The sequence below is a fragment of the Coffea arabica genome, chromosome 3e (assembly GCF_036785885.1).
Source record: "Coffea arabica cultivar ET-39 chromosome 3e, Coffea Arabica ET-39 HiFi, whole genome shotgun sequence".
In the NCBI taxonomy this organism is placed as follows: Eukaryota; Viridiplantae; Streptophyta; class Magnoliopsida; order Gentianales; family Rubiaceae; genus Coffea; species Coffea arabica.
Genome location: NC_092315.1, coordinates 28959271 through 28984719, shown reverse-complemented (window position 1 = coordinate 28984719; position 25449 = coordinate 28959271).

The following is a 25449-nucleotide window of genomic DNA, read 5'->3' as shown; positions in this document are numbered from 1 at the left end:
AATGGTGAACACAAGGCACTAATGCATAAGCGATTTGTTCCAAGCCACTACAACCGCGATCTCCACTCTCAGTTTCAAACCCTCACTCAAGGCAACATGAGGGTGGAGGACTATTTCAAGGAGATCAAGATGGCCATGATGAGGGCGAACATTCAAGAAGATAGTGAGGCTACCATGGCAAGGTTCCTTAGAGGTCTCAACCCCGACCTTCAAGAAGCCTTGGAGCTCCAACATTACTTGGATATGCATGATCTTCTTGAACTAGCCATCAAGGCTGAGAAGGGGAAGAAATTGAGGCGAGGAGACCGTATCTTCCAAGCTTCCAACTCGCCTTCATGGAAGGGCAACCCACCAAGGAGAATCTCACATGATACAGGAAATGCGACTACACCAAGCCCTTCTAGCCTCACACCTGGAAATTTCTCTAACTGCAATTCCATTTTTACCCCTAACAAGCTTGTTGATGCATCCAGGTCCACTTCTAAGACCCCTCATGAAACTCCTAAAACTAGGAATAGAGATATCAAGGGCTTCAAGTGCCATTGGTTTGGACATATTGACACGAACGGCACCAATCTTGTGATGCGACCCCTACAGAAAGGCTAGGATCTAGAAGGTTAGGACTCACGTTGATGACAAACGAACGCAACGGAATCACCTAAACCCGTTGATCACGTGGCCAACGAACCTAGTATTGTAGAAGACGCCACAATCTGGCGCGGTTCTAGATTGATAAGTCAATGGTATGACAAAGAAATGAATCTAAAATACTCAAGGATGCTTCAATGAAGCTTTGAGAGAATTCTCAAGTGTTTTTATTAATCATCATAAAACTGAATGTAAACAATGACTTAAGGCTATTTGTAGCCGTGACTAAGACCTAGTAAAGCTTGGAAAAACTTGAAGTCCGGCCAGCCCTTGGGCTTCTCTTTTGGCCGGCACTAGCCCAACAACATACATTGGAGTATGTTGTGGAAAAATCCAAGGAAATCCGTATCTTGTTTCCTTGATTACTCTTGGGGAAAAGCTTGGTGACAATTGTTGGATCTTTGCGGCATTTCTCGACTACCCAATCCGACGGGTAAGGAATTTTTGGTAAGATCATTGGAGTATTTTGAGTGGGAAAACGAGGGAGAGTGAAAACACTCAGGGAGTGAAGTGAGATTATATTTGTCCTATTTTCTTGTTCACTAACCTTTTACAGGACCAAACGACAGTCATGGAGCAAGCTCATCCGACCACTGACTACTCAATGATGTTCACCGCCATGAAAAACGAGCTTAAGCGGATTAGTGTGTAACAAATGGAGGAGAGGCACAACCGCTTTGACGAGCTCTCCAAGGGCTTCACAAGGGGCCCCCATTCTCGATCTCGCAACCGAAGTAACCATGGCACCAAAGGAGCAAACTATGAGGAGTACTCTCGGCAAGTGAAGATGTGGTAAGAGCCTAGAGGCCTAAAAGGGACACGTCTAAGAACGAGCTCAAGGGACTTAAAATTCAAGTCTCTACGTTACGAGGGAAAAGTGACCCTGAGGCTTAGTTGGAATGGGAAGGCCGCATCGAGATGGTCTTCGATTGCTATGAGTTTAGCGAGGAACAAAAGGTGAAGGTTGCCATTGTTGAGTTCACCGACTGCGCACTAGTTTGGTGGGACCAAGTCAGGACTAATTGGAGGCGAAATGGTAAACTCAAGGCACTAATGCATAAGCGGTTTGTTCCAAGCCACTACAACCGCGATCTCCACTCTCAGCTTCAAACCCTCACTCAAGGCAACATGAGTGTGGAGGACTACTCCAAGGAGATCAAGATGGCCATGATGAGGGCGAACATTCAAGAAGATAGTGTGGCTACCATGACAAGGTTCCTTAGAGGTCTCAACCCCGTCCTTCAAGAAGCCTTGGAGCTCCAACATTACTTGGACATGCATGATCTTCTTGAACTAGCCATCAAGGCCGAGAGGGGGAAGAAATTGAGGCGAGGAGGCCGTACCTTCTAAGCATCCAACTCTCCTTCATAGAAGGGCAACCCACCAAGGAGAACATCACATGATACTGGAAATGCGACTACACCAAGCCCTTCTAGCCGCACACCTGGTAAAATCTCTAACCGCAATTCCAATTTTACCCCTAATAAGCTTGTTGATGCATCCAGGTCCACTTCTAAGACCACTCATGAAACTCCTAAAACTAGGAGTAGAGATATCAAGGGCTTCAAGTGCCAATGGTTGGACATATTGATACGAACGGCACCAACCTTGTGATGCAACCCGTACAGAAAGGCTAGGATCTAGAAGGTTGGGACTCACGTTGATGACAAACGAACGCAGTGGAATCACCTAAACCCGGTGATCACGCGGCCAACGAACCAGGTATTGTAGAAGACGCCGCAATCTGGCGCGGTCCTAGATTGATAAGTCAATGGTATGCCAAAGAAATGAATCTAAAATACTCAAGGATGCTTCAATGAAGCTTTGAGAGAATTCTCAAGTGTTTTTATTAATCATCATAAAACTGAATGTAAACAATGACTTAAGGCAATTTGCAGCCGTGACTATGACCTTGTAAAGCTTGGAAAAACTTGAAGGAAATCCAGCCAGCCATTGGGCTTCTCTTTTGGCTGGCACTAGCCCAACAACATACATTGGAGTATGTTGTGGAAAAATCCAAGGAAATCCGTATCTTGTTTCCTTGATTACTCTTGGGGAAAAGCTTGGTGACAATTGTAGGATCTTTGCGGCATTTCTCGACTGCCCAATCCGACGGGTAAGGAATTTTTGGTAAGATCATTGGAGTATTTTGAGTGGAAAAATGAGTGAGAGTGAAAACACTAAGGGAGTGAATTGAGATTATATTTGTCCTATTTTCTTGTTCACTAACCTTTTACAGGACCAAACGACAGTCATGGAGCAAGCTCATCCGACCACTGACTACTCATTGATGTTCACCGCCATGAAAAACGAGCTAAAGCGGATTAGTGAGCAACAAATGCCGGAGAGGCACAACCGCTTAGACGAGCTATCCAAGAGCTTCACAAGGGGCTCTCGTTCTCGATCTCGCAACCGAAATAACCATGGCACCAAAGGAGCAAACTATGAGGAGTACTCTCGGCTGGTGAAGATGTGGAAATAGCCGAGAGGCCTAAAAGGGACACGTCTAAGAACGAGCTGAAGGGACGTAAAATTCAAGTCTGCACGTTCCAAGGCAAAATTGACCCTGAGGCTTAGTTGGAATGGGAAGGCCGCATCGAGATGGTCGTCGATTGCTATGAGTTTATCGAGGAACAAAAGGTGAAGGTTGCCACGGTTGAGTTCACCGACTACGCACTAGTTTGGTGGGACCACCAAGTCAGGACTAATCGGAGGCGAAATGGTGAACACAAGGCACTAATGCATAAGCGATTTGTTCCAAGCCACTACAACCGCGATCTCCACTCTCAGTTTCAAACCCTCACTCAAGGCAACATGAGGGTGGAGGACTATTTCAAGGAGATCAAGATGGCCATGATGAGGGAGAACATTCAAGAAGATAGTGAGGCTACCATGGCAAGGTTCCTTAGAGGTCTCAACCCCGACCTTCAAGAAGCCTTGGAGCTCCAACATTACTTGGATATGCATGATCTTCTTGAACTAGCCATCAAGGCTGAGAAGGGGAAGAAATTGAGGCGAGGAGACCGTATCTTCCAAGCTTCCAACTCGCCTTCATGGAAGGGCAACCCACCAAGGAGAATCTCACATGATACAGGAAATGCGACTACACCAAGCCCTTCTAGCCTCACACCTGGAAATTTCTCTAACTGCAATTCCATTTTTACCCCTAACAAGCTTGTTGATGCATCCAGGTCCACTTCTAAGACCCCTCATGAAACTCCTAAAACTAGGAATAGAGATATCAAGGGCTTCAAGTGCCATTGGTTTGGACATATTGACACGAACGGCACCAATCTTGTGATGCGACCCCTACAGAAAGGCTAGGATCTAGAAGGTTAGGACTCACGTTGATGACAAACGAACGCAACGGAATCACCTAAACCCGTTGATCACGTGGCCAACGAACCTAGTATTGTAGAAGACGCCACAATCTGGCGCGGTTCTAGATTGATAAGTCAATGGTATGACAAAGAAATGAATCTAAAATACTCAAGGATGCTTCAATGAAGCTTTGAGAGAATTCTCAAGTGTTTTTATTAATCATCATAAAACTGAATGTAAACAATGACTTAAGGCTATTTGTAGCCGTGACTAAGACCTAGTAAAGCTTGGAAAAACTTGAAGTCCGGCCAGCCCTTGGGCTTCTCTTTTGGCCGGCACTAGCCCAACAACATACATTGGAGTATGTTGTGGAAAAATCCAAGGAAATCCGGGTCTTGTTTCCTTGATTACTCTTGTGGAAAAGCATGGTGACAATTGTTGGATCTTTGCGGCATTTCTCGACTACCCAATCCGACGGGTAAGGAATTTTTGGTAAGATCATTGGAGTATTTTGAGTGGGAAAACGAGGGAGAGTGAAAACACTCAGGGAGTGAAGTGAGATTATATTTGTCCTATTTTCTTGTTCACTAACCTTTTGCAGGACCAAACGACAGTCATGGAGCAAGCTCATCCGACCACTGACTACTCAATGATGTTCACCGCCATGAAAAACGAGCTTAAGCGGATTAGTGTGTAACAAATGGAGGAGAGGCACAACCGCTTTGACGAGCTCTCCAAGGGCTTCACAAGGGGCCCCCATTCTCGATCTCGCAACCGAAGTAACCATGGCACCAAAGGAGCAAACTATGAGGAGTACTCTCGGCAAGTGAAGATGTGGTAAGAGCCTAGAGGCCTAAAAGGGACACGTCTAAGAACGAGCTCAAGGGACTTAAAATTCAAGTCTCTACGTTACGAGGGAAAAGTGACCCTGAGGCTTAGTTGGAATGGGAAGGCCGCATCGAGATGGTCTTCGATTGCTATGAGTTTAGCGAGGAACAAAAGGTGAAGGTTGCCATTGTTGAGTTCACCGACTGCGCACTAGTTTGGTGGGACCAAGTCAGGACTAATTGGAGGCGAAATGGTAAACTCAAGGCACTAATGCATAAGCGGTTTGTTCCAAGCCACTACAACCGCGATCTCCACTCTCAGCTTCAAACCCTCACTCAAGGCAACATGAGTGTGGAGGACTACTCCAAGGAGATCAAGATGGCCATGATGAGGGCGAACATTCAAGAAGATAGTGTGGCTACCATGACAAGGTTCCTTAGAGGTCTCAACCCCGTCCTTCAAGAAGCCTTGGAGCTCCAACATTACTTGGACATGCATGATCTTCTTGAACTAGCCATCAAGGCCGAGAGGGGGAAGAAATTGAGGCGAGGAGGCCGTACCTTCTAAGCATCCAACTCTCCTTCATAGAAGGGCAACCCACCAAGGAGAACATCACATGATACTGGAAATGCGACTACACCAAGCCCTTCTAGCCGCACACCTGGTAAAATCTCTAACCGCAATTCCAATTTTACCCCTAATAAGCTTGTTGATGCATCCAGGTCCACTTCTAAGACCACTCATGAAACTCCTAAAACTAGGAGTAGAGATATCAAGGGCTTCAAGTGCCAATGGTTGGACATATTGATACGAACGGCACCAACCTTGTGATGCAACCCGTACAGAAAGGCTAGGATCTAGAAGGTTGGGACTCACGTTGATGACAAACGAACGCAGTGGAATCACCTAAACCCGGTGATCACGCGGCCAACGAACCAGGTATTGTAGAAGACGCCGCAATCTGGCGCGGTCCTAGATTGATAAGTCAATGGTATGCCAAAGAAATGAATCTAAAATACTCAAGGATGCTTCAATGAAGCTTTGAGAGAATTCTCAAGTGTTTTTATTAATCATCATAAAACTGAATGTAAACAATGACTTAAGGCAATTTGCAGCCGTGACTATGACCTTGTAAAGCTTGGAAAAACTTGAAGGAAATCCAGCCAGCCATTGGGCTTCTCTTTTGGCTGGCACTAGCCCAACAACATACATTGGAGTATGTTGTGGAAAAATCCAAGGAAATCCGTATCTTGTTTCCTTGATTACTCTTGGGGAAAAGCTTGGTGACAATTGTAGGATCTTTGCGGCATTTCTCGACTGCCCAATCCGACGGGTAAGGAATTTTTGGTAAGATCATTGGAGTATTTTGAGTGGAAAAATGAGTGAGAGTGAAAACACTAAGGGAGTGAATTGAGATTATATTTGTCCTATTTTCTTGTTCACTAACCTTTTACAGGACCAAACGACAGTCATGGAGCAAGCTCATCCGACCACTGACTACTCATTGATGTTCACCGCCATGAAAAACGAGCTAAAGCGGATTAGTGAGCAACAAATGCCGGAGAGGCACAACCGCTTAGACGAGCTATCCAAGAGCTTCACAAGGGGCTCTCGTTCTCGATCTCGCAACCGAAATAACCATGGCACCAAAGGAGCAAACTATGAGGAGTACTCTCGGCTGGTGAAGATGTGGAAATAGCCGAGAGGCCTAAAAGGGACACGTCTAAGAACGAGCTGAAGGGACGTAAAATTCAAGTCTGCACGTTCCAAGGCAAAATTGACCCTGAGGCTTAGTTGGAATGGGAAGGCCGCATCGAGATGGTCGTCGATTGCTATGAGTTTATCGAGGAACAAAAGGTGAAGGTTGCCACGGTTGAGTTCACCGACTACGCACTAGTTTGGTGGGACCACCAAGTCAGGACTAATCGGAGGCGAAATGGTGAACACAAGGCACTAATGCATAAGCGATTTGTTCCAAGCCACTACAACCGCGATCTCCACTCTCAGTTTCAAACCCTCACTCAAGGCAACATGAGGGTGGAGGACTATTTCAAGGAGATCAAGATGGCCATGATGAGGGAGAACATTCAAGAAGATAGTGAGGCTACCATGGCAAGGTTCCTTAGAGGTCTCAACCCCGACCTTCAAGAAGCCTTGGAGCTCCAACATTACTTGGATATGCATGATCTTCTTGAACTAGCCATCAAGGCTGAGAAGGGGAAGAAATTGAGGCGAGGAGACCGTATCTTCCAAGCTTCCAACTCGCCTTCATGGAAGGGCAACCCACCAAGGAGAATCTCACATGATACAGGAAATGCGACTACACCAAGCCCTTCTAGCCTCACACCTGGAAATTTCTCTAACTGCAATTCCATTTTTACCCCTAACAAGCTTGTTGATGCATCCAGGTCCACTTCTAAGACCCCTCATGAAACTCCTAAAACTAGGAATAGAGATATCAAGGGCTTCAAGTGCCATTGGTTTGGACATATTGACACGAACGGCACCAATCTTGTGATGCGACCCCTACAGAAAGGCTAGGATCTAGAAGGTTAGGACTCACGTTGATGACAAACGAACGCAACGGAATCACCTAAACCCGTTGATCACGTGGCCAACGAACCTAGTATTGTAGAAGACGCCACAATCTGGCGCGGTTCTAGATTGATAAGTCAATGGTATGACAAAGAAATGAATCTAAAATACTCAAGGATGCTTCAATGAAGCTTTGAGAGAATTCTCAAGTGTTTTTATTAATCATCATAAAACTGAATGTAAACAATGACTTAAGGCTATTTGTAGCCGTGACTAAGACCTAGTAAAGCTTGGAAAAACTTGAAGTCCGGCCAGCCCTTGGGCTTCTCTTTTGGCCGGCACTAGCCCAACAACATACATTGGAGTATGTTGTGGAAAAATCCAAGGAAATCCGGGTCTTGTTTCCTTGATTACTCTTGTGGAAAAGCATGGTGACAATTGTTGGATCTTTGCGGCATTTCTCGACTACCCAATCCGACGGGTAAGGAATTTTTGGTAAGATCATTGGAGTATTTTGAGTGGGAAAACGAGGGAGAGTGAAAACACTCAGGGAGTGAAGTGAGATTATATTTGTCCTATTTTCTTGTTCACTAACCTTTTGCAGGACCAAACGACAGTCATGGAGCAAGCTCATCCGACCACTGACTACTCAATGATGTTCACCGCCATGAAAAACGAGCTTAAGCGGATTAGTGTGTAACAAATGGAGGAGAGGCACAACCGCTTTGACGAGCTCTCCAAGGGCTTCACAAGGGGCCCCCATTCTCGATCTCGCAACCGAAGTAACCATGGCACCAAAGGAGCAAACTATGAGGAGTACTCTCGGCAAGTGAAGATGTGGTAAGAGCCTAGAGGCCTAAAAGGGACACGTCTAAGAACGAGCTCAAGGGACTTAAAATTCAAGTCTCTACGTTACGAGGGAAAAGTGACCCTGAGGCTTAGTTGGAATGGGAAGGCCGCATCGAGATGGTCTTCGATTGCTATGAGTTTAGCGAGGAACAAAAGGTGAAGGTTGCCATTGTTGAGTTCACCGACTGCGCACTAGTTTGGTGGGACCAAGTCAGGACTAATTGGAGGCGAAATGGTAAACTCAAGGCACTAATGCATAAGCGGTTTGTTCCAAGCCACTACAACCGCGATCTCCACTCTCAGCTTCAAACCCTCACTCAAGGCAACATGAGTGTGGAGGACTACTCCAAGGAGATCAAGATGGCCATGATGAGGGCGAACATTCAAGAAGATAGTGTGGCTACCATGACAAGGTTCCTTAGAGGTCTCAACCCCGTCCTTCAAGAAGCCTTGGAGCTCCAACATTACTTGGACATGCATGATCTTCTTGAACTAGCCATCAAGGCCGAGAGGGGGAAGAAATTGAGGCGAGGAGGCCGTACCTTCTAAGCATCCAACTCTCCTTCATAGAAGGGCAACCCACCAAGGAGAACATCACATGATACTGGAAATGCGACTACACCAAGCCCTTCTAGCCGCACACCTGGTAAAATCTCTAACCGCAATTCCAATTTTACCCCTAATAAGCTTGTTGATGCATCCAGGTCCACTTCTAAGACCACTCATGAAACTCCTAAAACTAGGAGTAGAGATATCAAGGGCTTCAAGTGCCAATGGTTGGACATATTGATACGAACGGCACCAACCTTGTGATGCAACCCGTACAGAAAGGCTAGGATCTAGAAGGTTGGGACTCACGTTGATGACAAACGAACGCAGTGGAATCACCTAAACCCGGTGATCACGCGGCCAACGAACCAGGTATTGTAGAAGACGCCGCAATCTGGCGCGGTCCTAGATTGATAAGTCAATGGTATGCCAAAGAAATGAATCTAAAATACTCAAGGATGCTTCAATGAAGCTTTGAGAGAATTCTCAAGTGTTTTTATTAATCATCATAAAACTGAATGTAAACAATGACTTAAGGCAATTTGCAGCCGTGACTATGACCTTGTAAAGCTTGGAAAAACTTGAAGGAAATCCAGCCAGCCATTGGGCTTCTCTTTTGGCTGGCACTAGCCCAACAACATACATTGGAGTATGTTGTGGAAAAATCCAAGGAAATCCGTATCTTGTTTCCTTGATTACTCTTGGGGAAAAGCTTGGTGACAATTGTAGGATCTTTGCGGCATTTCTCGACTGCCCAATCCGACGGGTAAGGAATTTTTGGTAAGATCATTGGAGTATTTTGAGTGGAAAAATGAGTGAGAGTGAAAACACTAAGGGAGTGAATTGAGATTATATTTGTCCTATTTTCTTGTTCACTAACCTTTTACAGGACCAAACGACAGTCATGGAGCAAGCTCATCCGACCACTGACTACTCATTGATGTTCACCGCCATGAAAAACGAGCTAAAGCGGATTAGTGAGCAACAAATGCCGGAGAGGCACAACCGCTTAGACGAGCTATCCAAGAGCTTCACAAGGGGCTCTCGTTCTCGATCTCGCAACCGAAATAACCATGGCACCAAAGGAGCAAACTATGAGGAGTACTCTCGGCTGGTGAAGATGTGGAAATAGCCGAGAGGCCTAAAAGGGACACGTCTAAGAACGAGCTGAAGGGACGTAAAATTCAAGTCTGCACGTTCCAAGGCAAAATTGACCCTGAGGCTTAGTTGGAATGGGAAGGCCGCATCGAGATGGTCGTCGATTGCTATGAGTTTATCGAGGAACAAAAGGTGAAGGTTGCCACGGTTGAGTTCACCGACTACGCACTAGTTTGGTGGGACCACCAAGTCAGGACTAATCGGAGGCGAAATGGTGAACACAAGGCACTAATGCATAAGCGATTTGTTCCAAGCCACTACAACCGCGATCTCCACTCTCAGTTTCAAACCCTCACTCAAGGCAACATGAGGGTGGAGGACTATTTCAAGGAGATCAAGATGGCCATGATGAGGGAGAACATTCAAGAAGATAGTGAGGCTACCATGGCAAGGTTCCTTAGAGGTCTCAACCCCGACCTTCAAGAAGCCTTGGAGCTCCAACATTACTTGGATATGCATGATCTTCTTGAACTAGCCATCAAGGCTGAGAAGGGGAAGAAATTGAGGCGAGGAGACCGTATCTTCCAAGCTTCCAACTCGCCTTCATGGAAGGGCAACCCACCAAGGAGAATCTCACATGATACAGGAAATGCGACTACACCAAGCCCTTCTAGCCTCACACCTGGAAATTTCTCTAACTGCAATTCCATTTTTACCCCTAACAAGCTTGTTGATGCATCCAGGTCCACTTCTAAGACCCCTCATGAAACTCCTAAAACTAGGAATAGAGATATCAAGGGCTTCAAGTGCCATTGGTTTGGACATATTGACACGAACGGCACCAATCTTGTGATGCGACCCCTACAGAAAGGCTAGGATCTAGAAGGTTAGGACTCACGTTGATGACAAACGAACGCAACGGAATCACCTAAACCCGTTGATCACGTGGCCAACGAACCTAGTATTGTAGAAGACGCCACAATCTGGCGCGGTTCTAGATTGATAAGTCAATGGTATGACAAAGAAATGAATCTAAAATACTCAAGGATGCTTCAATGAAGCTTTGAGAGAATTCTCAAGTGTTTTTATTAATCATCATAAAACTGAATGTAAACAATGACTTAAGGCTATTTGTAGCCGTGACTAAGACCTAGTAAAGCTTGGAAAAACTTGAAGTCCGGCCAGCCCTTGGGCTTCTCTTTTGGCCGGCACTAGCCCAACAACATACATTGGAGTATGTTGTGGAAAAATCCAAGGAAATCCGGGTCTTGTTTCCTTGATTACTCTTGTGGAAAAGCATGGTGACAATTGTTGGATCTTTGCGGCATTTCTCGACTACCCAATCCGACGGGTAAGGAATTTTTGGTAAGATCATTGGAGTATTTTGAGTGGGAAAACGAGGGAGAGTGAAAACACTCAGGGAGTGAAGTGAGATTATATTTGTCCTATTTTCTTGTTCACTAACCTTTTGCAGGACCAAACGACAGTCATGGAGCAAGCTCATCCGACCACTGACTACTCAATGATGTTCACCGCCATGAAAAACGAGCTTAAGCGGATTAGTGTGTAACAAATGGAGGAGAGGCACAACCGCTTTGACGAGCTCTCCAAGGGCTTCACAAGGGGCCCCCATTCTCGATCTCGCAACCGAAGTAACCATGGCACCAAAGGAGCAAACTATGAGGAGTACTCTCGGCAAGTGAAGATGTGGTAAGAGCCTAGAGGCCTAAAAGGGACACGTCTAAGAACGAGCTCAAGGGACTTAAAATTCAAGTCTCTACGTTACGAGGGAAAAGTGACCCTGAGGCTTAGTTGGAATGGGAAGGCCGCATCGAGATGGTCTTCGATTGCTATGAGTTTAGCGAGGAACAAAAGGTGAAGGTTGCCATTGTTGAGTTCACCGACTGCGCACTAGTTTGGTGGGACCAAGTCAGGACTAATTGGAGGCGAAATGGTAAACTCAAGGCACTAATGCATAAGCGGTTTGTTCCAAGCCACTACAACCGCGATCTCCACTCTCAGCTTCAAACCCTCACTCAAGGCAACATGAGTGTGGAGGACTACTCCAAGGAGATCAAGATGGCCATGATGAGGGCGAACATTCAAGAAGATAGTGTGGCTACCATGACAAGGTTCCTTAGAGGTCTCAACCCCGTCCTTCAAGAAGCCTTGGAGCTCCAACATTACTTGGACATGCATGATCTTCTTGAACTAGCCATCAAGGCCGAGAGGGGGAAGAAATTGAGGCGAGGAGGCCGTACCTTCTAAGCATCCAACTCTCCTTCATAGAAGGGCAACCCACCAAGGAGAACATCACATGATACTGGAAATGCGACTACACCAAGCCCTTCTAGCCGCACACCTGGTAAAATCTCTAACCGCAATTCCAATTTTACCCCTAATAAGCTTGTTGATGCATCCAGGTCCACTTCTAAGACCACTCATGAAACTCCTAAAACTAGGAGTAGAGATATCAAGGGCTTCAAGTGCCAATGGTTGGACATATTGATACGAACGGCACCAACCTTGTGATGCAACCCGTACAGAAAGGCTAGGATCTAGAAGGTTGGGACTCACGTTGATGACAAACGAACGCAGTGGAATCACCTAAACCCGGTGATCACGCGGCCAACGAACCAGGTATTGTAGAAGACGCCGCAATCTGGCGCGGTCCTAGATTGATAAGTCAATGGTATGCCAAAGAAATGAATCTAAAATACTCAAGGATGCTTCAATGAAGCTTTGAGAGAATTCTCAAGTGTTTTTATTAATCATCATAAAACTGAATGTAAACAATGACTTAAGGCAATTTGCAGCCGTGACTATGACCTTGTAAAGCTTGGAAAAACTTGAAGGAAATCCAGCCAGCCATTGGGCTTCTCTTTTGGCTGGCACTAGCCCAACAACATACATTGGAGTATGTTGTGGAAAAATCCAAGGAAATCCGTATCTTGTTTCCTTGATTACTCTTGGGGAAAAGCTTGGTGACAATTGTAGGATCTTTGCGGCATTTCTCGACTGCCCAATCCGACGGGTAAGGAATTTTTGGTAAGATCATTGGAGTATTTTGAGTGGAAAAATGAGTGAGAGTGAAAACACTAAGGGAGTGAATTGAGATTATATTTGTCCTATTTTCTTGTTCACTAACCTTTTACAGGACCAAACGACAGTCATGGAGCAAGCTCATCCGACCACTGACTACTCATTGATGTTCACCGCCATGAAAAACGAGCTAAAGCGGATTAGTGAGCAACAAATGCCGGAGAGGCACAACCGCTTAGACGAGCTATCCAAGAGCTTCACAAGGGGCTCTCGTTCTCGATCTCGCAACCGAAATAACCATGGCACCAAAGGAGCAAACTATGAGGAGTACTCTCGGCTGGTGAAGATGTGGAAATAGCCGAGAGGCCTAAAAGGGACACGTCTAAGAACGAGCTGAAGGGACGTAAAATTCAAGTCTGCACGTTCCAAGGCAAAATTGACCCTGAGGCTTAGTTGGAATGGGAAGGCCGCATCGAGATGGTCGTCGATTGCTATGAGTTTATCGAGGAACAAAAGGTGAAGGTTGCCACGGTTGAGTTCACCGACTACGCACTAGTTTGGTGGGACCACCAAGTCAGGACTAATCGGAGGCGAAATGGTGAACACAAGGCACTAATGCATAAGCGATTTGTTCCAAGCCACTACAACCGCGATCTCCACTCTCAGTTTCAAACCCTCACTCAAGGCAACATGAGGGTGGAGGACTATTTCAAGGAGATCAAGATGGCCATGATGAGGGAGAACATTCAAGAAGATAGTGAGGCTACCATGGCAAGGTTCCTTAGAGGTCTCAACCCCGACCTTCAAGAAGCCTTGGAGCTCCAACATTACTTGGATATGCATGATCTTCTTGAACTAGCCATCAAGGCTGAGAAGGGGAAGAAATTGAGGCGAGGAGACCGTATCTTCCAAGCTTCCAACTCGCCTTCATGGAAGGGCAACCCACCAAGGAGAATCTCACATGATACAGGAAATGCGACTACACCAAGCCCTTCTAGCCTCACACCTGGAAATTTCTCTAACTGCAATTCCATTTTTACCCCTAACAAGCTTGTTGATGCATCCAGGTCCACTTCTAAGACCCCTCATGAAACTCCTAAAACTAGGAATAGAGATATCAAGGGCTTCAAGTGCCATTGGTTTGGACATATTGACACGAACGGCACCAATCTTGTGATGCGACCCCTACAGAAAGGCTAGGATCTAGAAGGTTAGGACTCACGTTGATGACAAACGAACGCAACGGAATCACCTAAACCCGTTGATCACGTGGCCAACGAACCTAGTATTGTAGAAGACGCCACAATCTGGCGCGGTTCTAGATTGATAAGTCAATGGTATGACAAAGAAATGAATCTAAAATACTCAAGGATGCTTCAATGAAGCTTTGAGAGAATTCTCAAGTGTTTTTATTAATCATCATAAAACTGAATGTAAACAATGACTTAAGGCTATTTGTAGCCGTGACTAAGACCTAGTAAAGCTTGGAAAAACTTGAAGTCCGGCCAGCCCTTGGGCTTCTCTTTTGGCCGGCACTAGCCCAACAACATACATTGGAGTATGTTGTGGAAAAATCCAAGGAAATCCGGGTCTTGTTTCCTTGATTACTCTTGTGGAAAAGCATGGTGACAATTGTTGGATCTTTGCGGCATTTCTCGACTACCCAATCCGACGGGTAAGGAATTTTTGGTAAGATCATTGGAGTATTTTGAGTGGGAAAACGAGGGAGAGTGAAAACACTCAGGGAGTGAAGTGAGATTATATTTGTCCTATTTTCTTGTTCACTAACCTTTTGCAGGACCAAACGACAGTCATGGAGCAAGCTCATCCGACCACTGACTACTCAATGATGTTCACCGCCATGAAAAACGAGCTTAAGCGGATTAGTGTGTAACAAATGGAGGAGAGGCACAACCGCTTTGACGAGCTCTCCAAGGGCTTCACAAGGGGCCCCCATTCTCGATCTCGCAACCGAAGTAACCATGGCACCAAAGGAGCAAACTATGAGGAGTACTCTCGGCAAGTGAAGATGTGGTAAGAGCCTAGAGGCCTAAAAGGGACACGTCTAAGAACGAGCTCAAGGGACTTAAAATTCAAGTCTCTACGTTACGAGGGAAAAGTGACCCTGAGGCTTAGTTGGAATGGGAAGGCCGCATCGAGATGGTCTTCGATTGCTATGAGTTTAGCGAGGAACAAAAGGTGAAGGTTGCCATTGTTGAGTTCACCGACTGCGCACTAGTTTGGTGGGACCAAGTCAGGACTAATTGGAGGCGAAATGGTAAACTCAAGGCACTAATGCATAAGCGGTTTGTTCCAAGCCACTACAACCGCGATCTCCACTCTCAGCTTCAAACCCTCACTCAAGGCAACATGAGTGTGGAGGACTACTCCAAGGAGATCAAGATGGCCATGATGAGGGCGAACATTCAAGAAGATAGTGTGGCTACCATGACAAGGTTCCTTAGAGGTCTCAACCCCGTCCTTCAAGAAGCCTTGGAGCTCCAACATTACTTGGACATGCATGATCTTCTTGAACTAGCCATCAAGGCCGAGAGGGGGAAGAAATTGAGGCGAGGAGGCCGTACCTTCTAAGCATCCAACTCTCCTTCATAGAAGGGCAACCCACCAAGGAGAACATCACATGATACTGGAAATGCGACTACACCAAGCCCTTCTAGCCGCACACCTGGTAAAATCTCTAACCGCAATTCCAATTTTACCCCTAATAAGCTTGTTGATGCATCCAGGTCCACTTCTAAGACCACTCATGAAACTCCTAAAACTAGGAGTAGAGATATCAAGGGCTTCAAGTGCCAATGGTTGGACATATTGATACGAACGGCACCAACCTTGTGATGCAACCCGTACAGAAAGGCTAGGATCTAGAAGGTTGGGACTCACGTTGATGACAAACGAACGCAGTGGAATCACCTAAACCCGGTGATCACGCGGCCAACGAACCAGGTATTGTAGAAGACGCCGCAATCTGGCGCGGTCCTAGATTGATAAGTCAATGGTATGCCAAAGAAATGAATCTAAAATACTCAAGGATGCTTCAATGAAGCTTTGAGAGAATTCTCAAGTGTTTTTATTAATCATCATAAAACTGAATGTAAACAATGACTTAAGGCAATTTGCAGCCGTGACTATGACCTTGTAAAGCTTGGAAAAACTTGAAGGAAATCCAGCCAGCCATTGGGCTTCTCTTTTGGCTGGCACTAGCCCAACAACATACATTGGAGTATGTTGTGGAAAAATCCAAGGAAATCCGTATCTTGTTTCCTTGATTACTCTTGGGGAAAAGCTTGGTGACAATTGTAGGATCTTTGCGGCATTTCTCGACTGCCCAATCCGACGGGTAAGGAATTTTTGGTAAGATCATTGGAGTATTTTGAGTGGAAAAATGAGTGAGAGTGAAAACACTAAGGGAGTGAATTGAGATTATATTTGTCCTATTTTCTTGTTCACTAACCTTTTACAGGACCAAACGACAGTCATGGAGCAAGCTCATCCGACCACTGACTACTCATTGATGTTCACCGCCATGAAAAACGAGCTAAAGCGGATTAGTGAGCAACAAATGCCGGAGAGGCACAACCGCTTAGACGAGCTATCCAAGAGCTTCACAAGGGGCTCTCGTTCTCGATCTCGCAACCGAAATAACCATGGCACCAAAGGAGCAAACTATGAGGAGTACTCTCGGCTGGTGAAGATGTGGAAATAGCCGAGAGGCCTAAAAGGGACACGTCTAAGAACGAGCTGAAGGGACGTAAAATTCAAGTCTGCACGTTCCAAGGCAAAATTGACCCTGAGGCTTAGTTGGAATGGGAAGGCCGCATCGAGATGGTCGTCGATTGCTATGAGTTTATCGAGGAACAAAAGGTGAAGGTTGCCACGGTTGAGTTCACCGACTACGCACTAGTTTGGTGGGACCACCAAGTCAGGACTAATCGGAGGCGAAATGGTGAACACAAGGCACTAATGCATAAGCGATTTGTTCCAAGCCACTACAACCGCGATCTCCACTCTCAGTTTCAAACCCTCACTCAAGGCAACATGAGGGTGGAGGACTATTTCAAGGAGATCAAGATGGCCATGATGAGGGAGAACATTCAAGAAGATAGTGAGGCTACCATGGCAAGGTTCCTTAGAGGTCTCAACCCCGACCTTCAAGAAGCCTTGGAGCTCCAACATTACTTGGATATGCATGATCTTCTTGAACTAGCCATCAAGGCTGAGAAGGGGAAGAAATTGAGGCGAGGAGACCGTATCTTCCAAGCTTCCAACTCGCCTTCATGGAAGGGCAACCCACCAAGGAGAATCTCACATGATACAGGAAATGCGACTACACCAAGCCCTTCTAGCCTCACACCTGGAAATTTCTCTAACTGCAATTCCATTTTTACCCCTAACAAGCTTGTTGATGCATCCAGGTCCACTTCTAAGACCCCTCATGAAACTCCTAAAACTAGGAATAGAGATATCAAGGGCTTCAAGTGCCATTGGTTTGGACATATTGACACGAACGGCACCAATCTTGTGATGCGACCCCTACAGAAAGGCTAGGATCTAGAAGGTTAGGACTCACGTTGATGACAAACGAACGCAACGGAATCACCTAAACCCGTTGATCACGTGGCCAACGAACCTAGTATTGTAGAAGACGCCACAATCTGGCGCGGTTCTAGATTGATAAGTCAATGGTATGACAAAGAAATGAATCTAAAATACTCAAGGATGCTTCAATGAAGCTTTGAGAGAATTCTCAAGTGTTTTTATTAATCATCATAAAACTGAATGTAAACAATGACTTAAGGCTATTTGTAGCCGTGACTAAGACCTAGTAAAGCTTGGAAAAACTTGAAGTCCGGCCAGCCCTTGGGCTTCTCTTTTGGCCGGCACTAGCCCAACAACATACATTGGAGTATGTTGTGGAAAAATCCAAGGAAATCCGGGTCTTGTTTCCTTGATTACTCTTGTGGAAAAGCATGGTGACAATTGTTGGATCTTTGCGGCATTTCTCGACTACCCAATCCGACGGGTAAGGAATTTTTGGTAAGATCATTGGAGTATTTTGAGTGGGAAAACGAGGGAGAGTGAAAACACTCAGGGAGTGAAGTGAGATTATATTTGTCCTATTTTCTTGTTCACTAACCTTTTGCAGGACCAAACGACAGTCATGGAGCAAGCTCATCCGACCACTGACTACTCAATGATGTTCACCGCCATGAAAAACGAGCTTAAGCGGATTAGTGTGTAACAAATGGAGGAGAGGCACAACCGCTTTGACGAGCTCTCCAAGGGCTTCACAAGGGGCCCCCATTCTCGATCTCGCAACCGAAGTAACCATGGCACCAAAGGAGCAAACTATGAGGAGTACTCTCGGCAAGTGAAGATGTGGTAAGAGCCTAGAGGCCTAAAAGGGACACGTCTAAGAACGAGCTCAAGGGACTTAAAATTCAAGTCTCTACGTTACGAGGGAAAAGTGACCCTGAGGCTTAGTTGGAATGGGAAGGCCGCATCGAGATGGTCTTCGATTGCTATGAGTTTAGCGAGGAACAAAAGGTGAAGGTTGCCATTGTTGAGTTCACCGACTGCGCACTAGTTTGGTGGGACCAAGTCAGGACTAATTGGAGGCGAAATGGTAAACTCAAGGCACTAATGCATAAGCGGTTTGTTCCAAGCCACTACAACCGCGATCTCCACTCTCAGCTTCAAACCCTCACTCAAGGCAACATGAGTGTGGAGGACTACTCCAAGGAGATCAAGATGGCCATGATGAGGGCGAACATTCAAGAAGATAGTGTGGCTACCATGACAAGGTTCCTTAGAGGTCTCAACCCCGTCCTTCAAGAAGCCTTGGAGCTCCAACATTACTTGGACATGCATGATCTTCTTGAACTAGCCATCAAGGCCGAGAGGGGGAAGAAATTGAGGCGAGGAGGCCGTACCTTCTAAGCATCCAACTCTCCTTCATAGAAGGGCAACCCACCAAGGAGAACATCACATGATACTGGAAATGCGACTACACCAAGCCCTTCTAGCCGCACACCTGGTAAAATCTCTAACCGCAATTCCAATTTTACCCCTAATAAGCTTGTTGATGCATCCAGGTCCACTTCTAAGACCACTCATGAAACTCCTAAAACTAGGAGTAGAGATATCAAGGGCTTCAAGTGCCAATGGTTGGACATATTGATACGAACGGCACCAACCTTGTGATGCAACCCGTACAGAAAGGCTAGGATCTAGAAGGTTGGGACTCACGTTGATGACAAACGAACGCAGTGGAATCACCTAAACCCGGTGATCACGCGGCCAACGAACCAGGTATTGTAGAAGACGCCGCAATCTGGCGCGGTCCTAGATTGATAAGTCAATGGTATGCCAAAGAAATGAATCTAAAATACTCAAGGATGCTTCAATGAAGCTTTGAGAGAATTCTCAAGTGTTTTTATTAATCATCATAAAACTGAATGTAAACAATGACTTAAGGCAATTTGCAGCCGTGACTATGACCTTGTAAAGCTTGGAAAAACTTGAAGGAAATCCAGCCAGCCATTGGGCTTCTCTTTTGGCTGGCACTAGCCCAACAACATACATTGGAGTATGTTGTGGAAAAATCCAAGGAAATCCGTATCTTGTTTCCTTGATTACTCTTGGGGAAAAGCTTGGTGACAATTGTAGGATCTTTGCGGCATTTCTCGACTGCCCAATCCGACGGGTAAGGAATTTTTGGTAAGATCATTGGAGTATTTTGAGTGGAAAAATGAGTGAGAGTGAAAACACTAAGGGAGTGAATTGAGATTATATTTGTCCTATTTTCTTGTTCACTAACCTTTTACAGGACCAAACGACAGTCATGGAGCAAGCTCATCCGACCACTGACTACTCATTGATGTTCACCGCCATGAAAAACGAGCTAAAGCGGATTAGTGAGCAACAAATGCCGGAGAGGCACAACCGCTTAGACGAGCTATCCAAGAGCTTCACAAGGGGCTCTCGTTCTCGATCTCGCAACCGAAATAACCATGGCACCAAAGGAGCAAACTATGAGGAGTACTCTCGGCTGGTGAAGATGTGGAAATAGCCGAGAGGCCTAAAAGGGACACGTCTAAGAACGAGCTGAAGGGACGTAAAATTCAAGTCTGCACGTTCCAAGGCAAAATTGACCCTGAGGCTTAGTTGGAATGGGAAGGCCGCATCGAGATGGTCGTCGATTGCTATGAGTTTATCGAGGAACAAAAGGTGAAGGTTGCCACGGTTGAGTTCACCGACTACGCACTAGTTTGGTGGGACCACCAAGTCAGGACTAATCGGAGGCGAAATGGTGAACACAAGGCACTAATGCATAAGCGATTTGTTCCAAGCCACTACAACCGCGATCTCCACTCTCAGTTTCAAACCCTCACTCAAGGCAACATGAGGGTGGAGGACTATTTCAAGGAGATCAAGATGGCCATGATGAGGGAGAACATTCAAGAAGATAGTGAGGCTACCATGGCAAGGTTCCTTAGAGGTCTCAACCCCGACCTTCAAGAAGCCTTGGAGCTCCAACATTACTTGGATATGCATGATCTTCTTGAACTAGCCATCAAGGCTGAGAAGGGGAAGAAATTGAGGCGAGGAGACCGTATCTTCCAAGCTTCCAACTCGCCTTCATGGAAGGGCAACCCACCAAGGAGAATCTCACATGATACAGGAAATGCGACTACACCAAGCCCTTCTAGCCTCACACCTGGAAATTTCTCTAACTGCAATTCCATTTTTACCCCTAACAAGCTTGTTGATGCATCCAGGTCCACTTCTAAGACCCCTCATGAAACTCCTAAAACTAGGAATAGAGATATCAAGGGCTTCAAGTGCCATTGGTTTGGACATATTGACACGAACGGCACCAATCTTGTGATGCGACCCCTACAGAAAGGCTAGGATCTAGAAGGTTAGGACTCACGTTGATGACAAACGAACGCAACGGAATCACCTAAACCCGTTGATCACGTGGCCAACGAACCTAGTATTGTAGAAGACGCCACAATCTGGCGCGGTTCTAGATTGATAAGTCAATGGTATGACAAAGAAATGAATCTAAAATACTCAAGGATGCTTCAATGAAGCTTTGAGAGAATTCTCAAGTGTTTTTATTAATCATCATAAAACTGAATGTAAACAATGACTTAAGGCTATTTGTAGCCGTGACTAAGACCTAGTAAAGCTTGGAAAAACTTGAAGTCCGGCCAGCCCTTGGGCTTCTCTTTTGGCCGGCACTAGCCCAACAACATACATTGGAGTATGTTGTGGAAAAATCCAAGGAAATCCGGGTCTTGTTTCCTTGATTACTCTTGTGGAAAAGCATGGTGACAATTGTTGGATCTTTGCGGCATTTCTCGACTACCCAATCCGACGGGTAAGGAATTTTTGGTAAGATCATTGGAGTATTTTGAGTGGGAAAACGAGGGAGAGTGAAAACACTCAGGGAGTGAAGTGAGATTATATTTGTCCTATTTTCTTGTTCACTAACCTTTTGCAGGACCAAACGACAGTCATGGAGCAAGCTCATCCGACCACTGACTACTCAATGATGTTCACCGCCATGAAAAACGAGCTTAAGCGGATTAGTGTGTAACAAATGGAGGAGAGGCACAACCGCTTTGACGAGCTCTCCAAGGGCTTCACAAGGGGCCCCCATTCTCGATCTCGCAACCGAAGTAACCATGGCACCAAAGGAGCAAACTATGAGGAGTACTCTCGGCAAGTGAAGATGTGGTAAGAGCCTAGAGGCCTAAAAGGGACACGTCTAAGAACGAGCTCAAGGGACTTAAAATTCAAGTCTCTACGTTACGAGGGAAAAGTGACCCTGAGGCTTAGTTGGAATGGGAAGGCCGCATCGAGATGGTCTTCGATTGCTATGAGTTTAGCGAGGAACAAAAGGTGAAGGTTGCCATTGTTGAGTTCACCGACTGCGCACTAGTTTGGTGGGACCAAGTCAGGACTAATTGGAGGCGAAATGGTAAACTCAAGGCACTAATGCATAAGCGGTTTGTTCCAAGCCACTACAACCGCGATCTCCACTCTCAGCTTCAAACCCTCACTCAAGGCAACATGAGTGTGGAGGACTACTCCAAGGAGATCAAGATGGCCATGATGAGGGCGAACATTCAAGAAGATAGTGTGGCTACCATGACAAGGTTCCTTAGAGGTCTCAACCCCGTCCTTCAAGAAGCCTTGGAGCTCCAACATTACTTGGACATGCATGATCTTCTTGAACTAGCCATCAAGGCCGAGAGGGGGAAGAAATTGAGGCGAGGAGGCCGTACCTTCTAAGCATCCAACTCTCCTTCATAGAAGGGCAACCCACCAAGGAGAACATCACATGATACTGGAAATGCGACTACACCAAGCCCTTCTAGCCGCACACCTGGTAAAATCTCTAACCGCAATTCCAATTTTACCCCTAATAAGCTTGTTGATGCATCCAGGTCCACTTCTAAGACCACTCATGAAACTCCTAAAACTAGGAGTAGAGATATCAAGGGCTTCAAGTGCCAATGGTTGGACATATTGATACGAACGGCACCAACCTTGTGATGCAACCCGTACAGAAAGGCTAGGATCTAGAAGGTTGGGACTCACGTTGATGACAAACGAACGCAGTGGAATCACCTAAACCCGGTGATCACGCGGCCAACGAACCAGGTATTGTAGAAGACGCCGCAATCTGGCGCGGTCCTAGATTGATAAGTCAATGGTATGCCAAAGAAATGAATCTAAAATACTCAAGGATGCTTCAATGAAGCTTTGAGAGAATTCTCAAGTGTTTTTATTAATCATCATAAAACTGAATGTAAACAATGACTTAAGGCAATTTGCAGCCGTGACTATGACCTTGTAAAGCTTGGAAAAACTTGAAGGAAATCCAGCCAGCCATTGGGCTTCTCTTTTGGCTGGCACTAGCCCAACAACATACATTGGAGTATGTTGTGGAAAAATCCAAGGAAATCCGTATCTTGTTTCCTTGATTACTCTTGGGGAAAAGCTTGGTGACAATTGTAGGATCTTTGCGGCATTTCTCGACTGCCCAATCCGACGGGTAAGGAATTTTTGGTAAGATCATTGGAGTATTTTGAGTGGAAAAATGAGTGAGAGTGAAAACACTAAGGGAGTGAATTGAGATTATATTTGTCCTATTTTCTTGTTCACTAACCTTTTACAGGACCAAACGACAGTCATGGAGCAAGCTCATCCGACCACTGACTACTCATTGATGTTCACCGCCATGAAAAACGAGCTAAAGCGGATTAGTGAGCAACAAATGCCGGAGAGGCACAACCGCTTAGACGAGCTATCCAAGAGCTTCACAAGGGGCTCTCGTTCTCGATCTCGCAACCGAAATAACCATGGCACCAAAGGAGCAAACTATGAGGAGTACTCTCGGCTGGTGAAGATGTGGAAATAGCCGAGAGGCCTAAAAGGGACACGTCTAAGAACGAGCTGAAGGGACGTAAAATTCAAGTCTGCACGTTCCAAGGCAAAATTGACCCTGAGGCTTAGTTGGAATGGGAAGGCCGCATCGAGATGGTCGTCGATTGCTATGAGTTTATCGAGGAACAAAAGGTGAAGGTTGCCACGGTTGAGTTCACCGACTACGCACTAGTTTGGTGGGACCACCAAGTCAGGACTAATCGGAGGCGAAATGGTGAACACAAGGCACTAATGCATAAGCGATTTGTTCCAAGCCACTACAACCGCGATCTCCACTCTCAGTTTCAAACCCTCACTCAAGGCAACATGAGGGTGGAGGACTATTTCAAGGAGATCAAGATGGCCATGATGAGGGAGAACATTCAAGAAGATAGTGAGGCTACCATGGCAAGGTTCCTTAGAGGTCTCAACCCCGACCTTCAAGAAGCCTTGGAGCTCCAACATTACTTGGATATGCATGATCTTCTTGAACTAGCCATCAAGGCTGAGAAGGGGAAGAAATTGAGGCGAGGAGACCGTATCTTCCAAGCTTCCAACTCGCCTTCATGGAAGGGCAACCCACCAAGGAGAATCTCACATGATACAGGAAATGCGACTACACCAAGCCCTTCTAGCCTCACACCTGGAAATTTCTCTAACTGCAATTCCATTTTTACCCCTAACAAGCTTGTTGATGCATCCAGGTCCACTTCTAAGACCCCTCATGAAACTCCTAAAACTAGGAATAGAGATATCAAGGGCTTCAAGTGCCATTGGTTTGGACATATTGACACGAACGGCACCAATCTTGTGATGCGACCCCTACAGAAAGGCTAGGATCTAGAAGGTTAGGACTCACGTTGATGACAAACGAACGCAACGGAATCACCTAAACCCGTTGATCACGTGGCCAACGAACCTAGTATTGTAGAAGACGCCACAATCTGGCGCGGTTCTAGATTGATAAGTCAATGGTATGACAAAGAAATGAATCTAAAATACTCAAGGATGCTTCAATGAAGCTTTGAGAGAATTCTCAAGTGTTTTTATTAATCATCATAAAACTGAATGTAAACAATGACTTAAGGCTATTTGTAGCCGTGACTAAGACCTAGTAAAGCTTGGAAAAACTTGAAGTCCGGCCAGCCCTTGGGCTTCTCTTTTGGCCGGCACTAGCCCAACAACATACATTGGAGTATGTTGTGGAAAAATCCAAGGAAATCCGGGTCTTGTTTCCTTGATTACTCTTGTGGAAAAGCATGGTGACAATTGTTGGATCTTTGCGGCATTTCTCGACTACCCAATCCGACGGGTAAGGAATTTTTGGTAAGATCATTGGAGTATTTTGAGTGGGAAAACGAGGGAGAGTGAAAACACTCAGGGAGTGAAGTGAGATTATATTTGTCCTATTTTCTTGTTCACTAACCTTTTGCAGGACCAAACGACAGTCATGGAGCAAGCTCATCCGACCACTGACTACTCAATGATGTTCACCGCCATGAAAAACGAGCTTAAGCGGATTAGTGTGTAACAAATGGAGGAGAGGCACAACCGCTTTGACGAGCTCTCCAAGGGCTTCACAAGGGGCCCCCATTCTCGATCTCGCAACCGAAGTAACCATGGCACCAAAGGAGCAAACTATGAGGAGTACTCTCGGCAAGTGAAGATGTGGTAAGAGCCTAGAGGCCTAAAAGGGACACGTCTAAGAACGAGCTCAAGGGACTTAAAATTCAAGTCTCTACGTTACGAGGGAAAAGTGACCCTGAGGCTTAGTTGGAATGGGAAGGCCGCATCGAGATGGTCTTCGATTGCTATGAGTTTAGCGAGGAACAAAAGGTGAAGGTTGCCATTGTTGAGTTCACCGACTGCGCACTAGTTTGGTGGGACCAAGTCAGGACTAATTGGAGGCGAAATGGTAAACTCAAGGCACTAATGCATAAGCGGTTTGTTCCAAGCCACTACAACCGCGATCTCCACTCTCAGCTTCAAACCCTCACTCAAGGCAACATGAGTGTGGAGGACTACTCCAAGGAGATCAAGATGGCCATGATGAGGGCGAACATTCAAGAAGATAGTGTGGCTACCATGACAAGGTTCCTTAGAGGTCTCAACCCCGTC